Below are 10,099 nucleotides of genomic sequence, written 5' to 3' on the forward strand. Positions count from 1 at the left end.
GTTGAAACCAAATGTCGCTGAGATCACGAACTTCAATTTCAGACATCATATAGTCGGTTATCATGACGCGATAACGGTCACCATTGACGGTTACATTCTCACCGGCATCATTTTTGAAGAAATATGAACCAATGATTCCACCGGTCTACAACCGGTCATTTTTTTCTGGATGAAATACCAGCTAATAAATCTCTTCAGGTTGTTCTTCGTCCTAAATGCGGCAATTTCAATAGTTTACATACCCATTGATTCGAAATTCGGAGCTGCTTGGAACTTTTCCCGAGCCCCTAGAGCGAAGCGATGTCGCTTGGGAAAATCGAGCGGCTTCAGTTCTTGCACAAGCTGTATTTTTAACGCTTGTAGTTTAATATCTCGACATAAAATACGCCAAGTCGTTTCATACGTCAGTTCGAGTTGCTGCGAACGGCGCCGAATCGACTCTCCACGTTCTTCGTGTAAACTCTCAGCTGCGGACGTGATCTATTCGGTCGAATATTATCCAAAAATGAATACTAGGCTTCAAGATTGGTGATGGGGTTATGAACAGTACTCTCTGTAGGCCGATAATTTTGACCATGAGTTGAGCGAAGCGCGCGAAACACACACTTTACAGAACGTGAGTTTCGATATAAAGTTAAAATATTTTAAACTGTTACTGATGGTATTTAATACACAAACGTGTACGTGTGTTGCAAATTGTTCTTATAAAAATATATTCCATAACATCAGCATAATTACTCAAATGTTTGCCATTACATTGAAAATATCTGAAAAAAAATTAATAGTAGTAATAGTAACAGAACTTTCATAATACTTTTTATTAAAAAAGTAAATACTTTCTTTGTTTTGCTTGAAATGAAGTATTAAAATTTTCCGGTATTAAATATTACTAGAGCCGTTTATTGGCAATACGCTAAAGCTTACTGGTGGTGTATGAAAATATATTTTGAGAGACAAAATTCACTTAGTCTAATATGCAATACTAATACAGTTTCTATAGTATATTAAATGCCGGCGAATATGCATACATAAGTAATTTCCATTACTCGACAATTTAAGAGTAGAAATTGAATGACGTTCTAACACATATAGTGCTTTTTAAATTAAATAAAATGTTATTTCGGCTTTCTCAAGGATTTCATGCAATTTAAAATTTTCCGCCATGCAAATAGCGTACACAAACAACATCAATTAGTGTGAACAAAAAATGCGTGTGCACAGGAATGCCTCCTAGTTGTTATCAGGCAAAATATTTGCATTCTCAACGTTCTGCGACTCATCAATGAGATTCAACACTTATAGTAAACTGTAGTGATATCAAACTTCCATTTGCGGTTAACTTGTTTGTCACTTTGTCAGAAGGCACCCTTTAGGAAATATTAAGATCAATTTGTTTAAAAGGATTGCTTATTAAATCAAAAGGGGCTATCGCTAAGGTAGTAATATTGAGAATAAATTATGGAGTATATAATATATAATTTGTATATGTATATAGTATGTATATGCTATAGACATATCGATAAAAACTAAAGGTTCTCTCTAGTGCTCTACGTGCTCCGCTGGGTTGCTCTGCTCTTTACTGTATTGCGCGATTTTGAATGAGTATAACTTATATGTGAAACGAAAATGTGTCAAAGGAGTCAAACGCGAAGCTGAAAACCAATTTAAACTACTGCCTAAGGCTATAGCGAACAGCGAACTGTGTCGTGAATTTTCATGTGAACGCCCACGGTACTTTAAATAAGCCTCAACGCGGGGCAATCTAATTTTGGCAATAGTTATTTGCAAATTGAAACGGCTATGCAGCGCATGTGTTGTTGTAGTGAAGTCGTACACGAAATTGGGCAAACACAGGCCAAGAATATGGTACGCACTGCTTTTAAACGCTTTCGCTTAAACGAGAGTGTTTTCTTTGTGCCAAAAGTGTTTGCATACATTCTTCTAAATATATATGTATATGTAATTATACATTTGTCTTTTTGTACTACATTTGTGAGAACAGTTGTACTTATTGTAGAAATCTTAAGCCGTATTAATTCAGCGCACAAGATTGACAGCGAGTCAAGATTTCATTTAACAGCACTCAACATATGAAGTTGGCATCCAGTTCTCAGCACGCCTGTCACGGTTTTCTTTCCTTCGAGAGCGTTTGTCGCTGCTCAGATGACAATGACGCTTGTCAACAGCAATTTGACACTGACAGCGCTGCATCGCTTGAACACGGGGCACCAGTCGCCCGTCACAACGACACGGAATGTCATAAGCACCTTGACGGCAAGACTTCACACATACACATACAAACAGGAATTTACTAAACGCGTTAAGTAAGTAGCCGAGTATGAAGTTTGGGAAAAGTAGAAACAAGTTTTCATCATAAAGTGAGATTCCTGTTACTTTGTGTGTTTATATAGTCTTTGAAGATATCCCACGCACAAACTTATGTCTTCCGCTTGAGCGACTTACTGTAAACGCTTGCTAATTTGGGGGCATATGTTGAGATGCGAGAGGGAATTTGGCACAAGGGACGTAGGCAATGCGGAAATTATGTTAGTCGTTAAACCTTGAGACACATTAACGGTACATGTTAATTTAACGCATTCGTCTAATACTGAGTATAAAATCCGGGGTGTACTAATACTATATGTGCGAAATTATGTGCATATATATATACTAAAATGAAATATGTATGTCCAAAGATTTTTAGCATGTTGTAAAGAAAGTACTGGAGAGTAAAGAAAAAATAGTGATTTTGGGTAAAATGTTGGGTGGCATGAAGTATATATGTATATAAAATATTTATTATATATTTGTGTTGCTTAAAGTATTTAAAATTTTTCATTCATAGTATTGGCATATTGCCTTATTTAAATTGAAGTTTTAACCACCGAAAATTTGATTGATGTGGCCAATTTTATATGTTATGTAAACCGTTCACATGAAACTTTATTTTTTTTTTACACCAGACTTGGCTTTTAAGATTTTTTCTAAGAATATCAGTCATATAATTTTCAAAACAAAGTTTGAACTGTGTTAAGGTATCTTTTTCAGTTTTCAACTTTACCTAAAAAAATCATAATTATTGGAGTATTATTCTGTGGTTATGCGGTTATTACATATACACTATTGTTTAAAGGATTCATGAATATTTTCCACTCAACCTCTGTTGCCCAAATTGTTTGTGAAACCTACCAAACTGACCGTCTGCCCTTTATAGACGCCGGAAAGTATGCTAAATGTGAAAAAAGAATTGGGGAAAAAAGGTTGCTCTCCTGAAACCGTTGTCCCTGCAGAATTCTATTGTTTTATTTTAATTTCGCTTTCATTGTTTTTTGTGCATTTTTCGTCGTTCCACTTATTATTCTTTTATATTTACTTTTTATGCTGTTTCCCCATTTTTCCGGCTTTGCTTTCGAAATTACTTCCGTTTGACTTGCAGAGGCAGCGACAGCACGAAATTCCCTTAATTTCTCACTAATGCACTAACATACATTTTACAAATATACATATGTATATATAAATATATATAATATGTAAGCATATATATTTGTAAAGCAGTGATGGTGAGGGTGCTGCCTCTACATTCATTAGGCGAGAATAAACAAAAACTTTTCAGTGTTTTAAGTTTTTCACCCTAAAAGTGAATTTCCACGAGCACGCTTTCGCTTTGGCTGTAATTGAATCGGGAGCTCGCTTTTCTATCACTAATTTGGTTTAAAATGGTAAAAAATGCGAATTCTACGATTCCAAATCGCTTGAGATATTGATCATTATTAATATTTAGTATATACGCATTATTGTCCTGAATCTGGTTGCTCGCAAAGTCCGTAATATGAAATCGGCATGCCAAGATATTCAATTCATTTTATTAAACTCTTGAACCCAAACTTTCGTTTATTAAAATGATTAGGCACCGTTTTTCGAAGTTTTATTTTATTGACTTGCTGTTGTGTCTTCTCAACTCTGCATAAAGCGGCGGTATCTTTTTTCCACCTGCTGTTTGGATTAATTAAAATTTTAGCTCACCACTTTTTGTTTCAAAAGCGTAGCACATGAAAGTGTAACATATGCTGGCGATAATTTCATTAAAAACTCTGCCTGTTTAGAAAGTTTAAGCGCGTCTACTTATGTTTCACATGAATGACGCAAAGAAATTAATTTTAATTGTTTATTTTTTGTTACCCACTTCGAGTCATAATATTACTGATGATCTCAACTTTGTGAGAGAAAAAGTAATAATATAAGGACGGAAAATAATCCTCAAGTAATTATGAGTAATGCTGCGTATGCGGTTGCGTGTACACTTTTATCCTGGGAATGGATGCAGTGTGCTAAGTTGCTGCACTCAGAATATTATATCTAACCAAATTTAACCCGAACTGGTCTATTTACACTACACGCGTAATCGATTCGGTAAGCATTTTTTCCTAGATTGGCACAATCGTTTTTATTTATTTTCAAGAGGAGTTTGGTATATATACATATATCAATTAGTGTTCGCTTACCAGCTGATTTTTACTATGAAAGTATTCTGAAACCCACTTTGTCACAAACATAAGTATTTTAGTGTCACAAGTCAGTCAGTAAAGATCGTGAAGTCATCGAAAACTTGCCTCATGCGAGTCGTCCATTCACTTCTGTTAGTGACGAGATTCGCATCAGAGAGATTGCAGAGAATTTCCACGCCTCTTACGGATCGACTCATTCATCTTAGTTAAGGGGTTACATGGGTTTCCTCGGGTAAAAATCACACTTTATGAAAAATTTTTTTCTCATATAAAAAATGAAATATTTTACTAGAATTTTTTATTGTTACAAACATGCACTATTAACAAAGAAATGTTAATCTTACTTAGAACTTGGACGAAAAAAACCTAAAAATTAGATTTTTGCAAACATGTTTACAAAAACTGAAATAAAATTGAGAGAAAATTTCACGACATTTTGTTTCAAACGTTGTAATTGAACAAAAAAATCCTTCATCCGAGCCGTTAAGAATTGTATCTGAAAGATCTGTGTAAAATTGCATGAAGACCGATTGGCTAGCTAACGAGAATTGCCAACCGACTTCAAAAACACAGTTTCCAGAGATACGCTTATAAGGACGAAGCACTTAGCCTAGCTAGACTCGAGCGAACAAGTTCTCAAGGCTGTATCTTCGAAACTATTACTCAGATCAACACTAAAGAAATCATATGACCATTTCTGAAAAAATTCCGATTTTAAGGGAATCAGTAGTTATTTCATTAATGCAAACATGACTTACATGATATTTGATTTTTCAGAAACTTCTCTTAAAACTTTTTTCATATCAAATACCTATGTCTTTATAGTTAAGCTCCTTGAGCTACCTTTAACTCATTGAAATATATCTTCCAAACAATGAAGCTTGCTGTTTCTCTATCTGCCGTTTAATAATATCGAACTGTAAAACTATAAAAGGAGAAAAAGTTCAACACAGGCGGACCTTAAACGATTCACGTTTTAACCATTTGCAAGCTCCAACCGTTTCTCCACAAAAAAATATATAAATATATAAAATAAAGAAAAACTAAAAACTCAATGGCAGCAGCTATAAAAAGCAGAAAGGCGGTAGACTTGGAATATTCTCATCTCATTCATATATATAATATATACATGTGTGTATGTATAGTATATAAAGCTTGTATTACTATTTAAGTTAATGGAAAACTCAAGCAAGAGCTCTCTCGTATACATATTATACATACATAGAAGCATTTCTAAATCCCTTTTATAGGTAATCTTTTAATTCGTCATTACCAAGCAACTCGCACGTACACAGAAACACATACAAATGTACAAAAGTTTCAGTTTATCACAAATTTGCGCCGCTTTTCTTATCAGTATCTTTTACAAATGCTCTTTCATATTGAAATTTTTGAGCTTTTATAAGCTTGAAGTAAAGCTCTGGAAAACTATAGATTAAAGGGTATTAAGCGTGCTCACTCAACAAAATCTCTCTCGCTCTCTTCGGTTTTCCATTTCTCACATTTCAATCTTGCCTGAGCAGCAATATATTTTATGTGCTCCTCGGAGCTTTTTACGGCCTCTGTCTCTGTAAGTAACGAATTTGCGGCAGACAGCCGTTGACAATACGCACATACTTTATGAATTAGAAATTGACTTTGATAAGAAAGCTGTGCTCAGCTGTCAATCGCTGCCAATACTTTATGTTTGGTTGCTTGGATAAACACTTCAAATTACAAACATATATATCTTTTGTGAAGGCGAAAGAGCCGTGGGGCAGCTATTAAGTTTGTAAAGCACCATAAATTGTGTAAACTTAGGGCGTCCGGCAATAAAAGTTCTCGAAGTTTTTAAGGGCTATCAAAAGTCCAATTAATGAAGCACTTGTATATTTTAATGAGCGTTTGATGGCGCGAAAGCAAAGATGTACATACATACACATACCCAGAACTACTTATTACCTTTATGTACAAATATTTAGAACCGTGGAGCTTTAAGCCTTAAGGGATCCGTTTAAATGCGGTTCGCGCAGAACTGAAATTGGAATTTTCGAAGAAATAAAGCTATATAAAATCAATTAGGTTGTCTATAGTAAGGTGACATGTAAATCTTTAATCAGAAACTTTTCAGAATACAATTTTCAATTCTCACAAAGGAAACTTTGCTGTGAATATTAAATCTTAAACTCATATTAAAAATATTACATATTATTTGACCCGGATTATAATCCATTAAGGTGTGTTACCAAATAATTGGGAATATGTTGGAATAAAAAATAAATAAAAGAAAATCGAGTTTGATATTGATTTGGATGTTTCCAGATCTGTTGAAATAAAAATAAATATCCGCATTATTCACTTAAAAACAAAATCTGGAAAGATATCAAATACATAGAATAAGTATATTGGAGGCTCTATAAAGTAAATATAGAAATGATCCAGTTGACGAGCTGAGTCGATTTAGCCATGTCCATTTGTCTGGTTCTTCAGTTTTTGACTGTAGACTCTTTACAAAAGTAGACGTAGACTATTCTCCAAGGTGCTACCATCTACGAACAAATATTTCAAATCGAACCACTATCGCATATAGCTGCCACACCAACGGTTCGATCAAAATAAAATTTAATATATTATTATATTATTTCATTAAAATTTAATCAGTTTAAAAGCCAAAATATTTTTTTTTTAAATATTCATTTATTTTTATAAATGCTCAATCGGGCACTTAATGTAATTAAGACATCTTATTTCAACCCTTTTTACTTCTCCATAAACCTTTGCTCCTTTAAACACCTACACATGGGATGACATTAAAGGGCGAAAGCCTCAAGCAAGCCTAAACAAACAAATAACTTAATGCAATCAAGCAGCAATTTGACAAACAAATCGCCTGGCAATATATTTGCTTTACGCAAAGCACATTGAAAAAGGAAATGAAACCATTAGCAGTCAACAACCAACAAATAATTATGAGTACAAACATTTGTGCCCACATGCACATATTTCGCTTGATATATTCTTATGGCAGCGTGTGGGTGGGCTTGTGCAACAATTCAAATAACGTCAATGAGCCACATCAACGGCGGCAGTTAGGTATTTTAATCAAAGATGTCAGAAGATTAATACCGCGCTTTTTCATTGTATTTGCTTTAGCAACGGTCCGCCAACACCGCGTGACTTAGTGTGGGTTGGTATGTAGCCCCTTGCGTTTGTTGAATTTAATCACATTCCTTCGGGCTGCCATTAACTGCCTACGTATATTTGCAACATTAACGATTGAACACTTGACATTGCGCGTCGAATGGTCAATGAAGAATGACAAATGATGGCTGCCCTGATGAGCAAAGTTAATCCGCAAAGGATGCCGTTAAGTTGTGTTTGTTGATGTTTAAAGGCGGATGAAGAAGGCAAAGTCATGTATACATATATAACATTACAATAATTGAAAAAATTTGACGAAAAAACGAATAAAGGAATAACGGATAATTAAAAATAAATCGCACTAAAGCAGCGCAAACACAACAAAACATGCCGCAGAAGCGAAAGCCGTATGCAGTGCGTTTAAATGCCGTAGGAAGGGGAGAATAACAGTAATTATTACCTGCCAAATTGGCTGCCTTTCGCATGGAACTCAAATTTCCAGCTCAGATGTGGCAAGCGGCATGTACTTACAACGTTGTTAGCTCAGAATTTTTTTTCGCGATTTTAAAACAATTTTTTGCTGTTGTTGGCCAACAGCAAGACACTTATGTGCTACCTTTTGTGTTTATTTTGTTATTCGAGGGAAAAGCCAGGCGACCGCTGTCGCAAAGGTAACTCTTAAAACCGTCAAAAACCACAACAAGCCTTGTCTTTACCCACAATCTGCACCCGGCCTACACTGCCGCCAAAATCATAAGCTTCAGGCGAGACGTCGCTGCAGTCGTTGCTACATCTGTGTGCAAGCTATGCATTATAGCAGTACGCAATGCGTAGAATAAAATAATAATGAAATACAGCTGTCTACAGGCTGTTAGGAAGACAAACCAAACAAATATCTCGCCCTTGTCAAAAGGTTCAGCTTTAGCTGCATTGATTTCTGTGTTTTTGTGCAGATATATTCACAAAAAAAAGAGAAAGAGAAAACACGTCAAATTTCAACTCGTCTTCAATATTTTGTAAGAAATAAAAGTGATTGCCACAGCTAAATTAAATGTGAAATATCGAAACTAAATTACAAACACACACATTTTGTTATATTTACACTATTTGAAGCGTCTTCACAACCCTCCTCGTACGAGTAAACACACATTTTAGAGAGCTAAGTACTGGCGCAATAAAACTTTTCGGCGAGAAGAAAATCAAATCATAACTTTTATTTTCTGCTGCAAATCAAATCGACAGACAGATGATTTGTTTTCGCCTGCTGTCTTAATAGCCAGCATAGCTGTAAGTATTGGCAGCTTACACACGCTTACGCACAAGTACACGTGGACAAATATATTTCAAAGGAACAGCAGTGAGCAGGCCCCCAAGTGGCGCGTAATGAGCCCTAGCATATGTAATGTTTGATATGTAAAGGTCTCTAGCACTTTGTTTTGCGAGCGACTTTGCTTTGCCGCTCACAATGAGTACTGCTGAGCAGCTGGAAAACTTTGGAGTGCAATTCAGCGCAGGAAAAGCACAAATTGTCGAGAGTGCTTTCGTAAGCGATTATTACACAAAGCGACACACAAATACATCTGTTTAAAGGAAAATTGTTGAAACCTAAATGCTTTCCGAAATCACTAAGAACTTTCATTGTGTTTGGACTCAGATTTCCTTGTCATTTGTTCAAAAATGTATATGTTTTCAACTCCGCTTAGGTGTAGATATATAATCAACTACGGAATGCATCTCGAGTCTACTATTTTTATAACATGAATGGGGTATGTTAAGTTTGTTACGAAGTTTGTAACACCCATAAGGAAACCTCGGAAACCGTATAAAACATATACATTAATGATCAGCATGCCGAACTGAGTTGACTTAGTCAAATCCGTCTGTCTGTCCGTCTATCAGTAAATACGCGAACTAGTCAATCAGTTCTTGAGATAACGAACTGAAATCTAAAGTGAACAAGTAAGGAAGGGCTAAGTTCGGGTGTCACCGAACATTTTATACTCTCTCATAATAAAGTGATAATCGAGATTTCATTATCCGTCATTTTCATATTTTTTTATTTTTCTGTAATATTAATTAGCCTGGGTGCAGCTTCCTTCTGCCATTTCTTCCGTAAAATTTAGTGTTTCTGACGTTTTTTGTTAGTCGGTTAACGCACTTTTAGTGATTTTCAACATAACCTTTGTATGGGAGGTGGGCGTGGCTATGATCCGATTTCTTCCATTTTTGAACTGTATATGGAAATGCCTGAAGAAAACGACTCCATAGAGTTTGGTTGACATAGCTATAGTAGTTTCCGAGATATGTACAAAAAACTTAGTAGGGGGCGGGGCCACGCCCACTTTTCTTTAATGCGATCCTTTGTGCCAAATTTCACTTTAATATCTTTATTTATGACTTAGTTATGACACTTTATAGGTTTTCGGTTTTCGCCATTTTGTGGGCGTGGCAGTAGGCCGATTTTGCCCATCTTC

At 35.5% G+C, this 10,099-nt stretch overlaps 1 protein-coding gene across 7 annotated transcripts in view; it reads left to right on the forward strand.

The window, feature by feature from the left end:
- LOC120774457 (dorsal-ventral patterning tolloid-like protein 1) overlaps positions 1-10,099 on the forward strand; it is a 114,615-nt gene that overhangs the window by 34,480 nt on the left and 70,036 nt on the right. The window lies entirely within an intron of this gene.

Source organism: Bactrocera tryoni, chromosome 1, assembly GCF_016617805.1.
Source record: "Bactrocera tryoni isolate S06 chromosome 1, CSIRO_BtryS06_freeze2, whole genome shotgun sequence".
In the NCBI taxonomy this organism is placed as follows: domain Eukaryota; kingdom Metazoa; phylum Arthropoda; class Insecta; order Diptera; family Tephritidae; genus Bactrocera; species Bactrocera tryoni.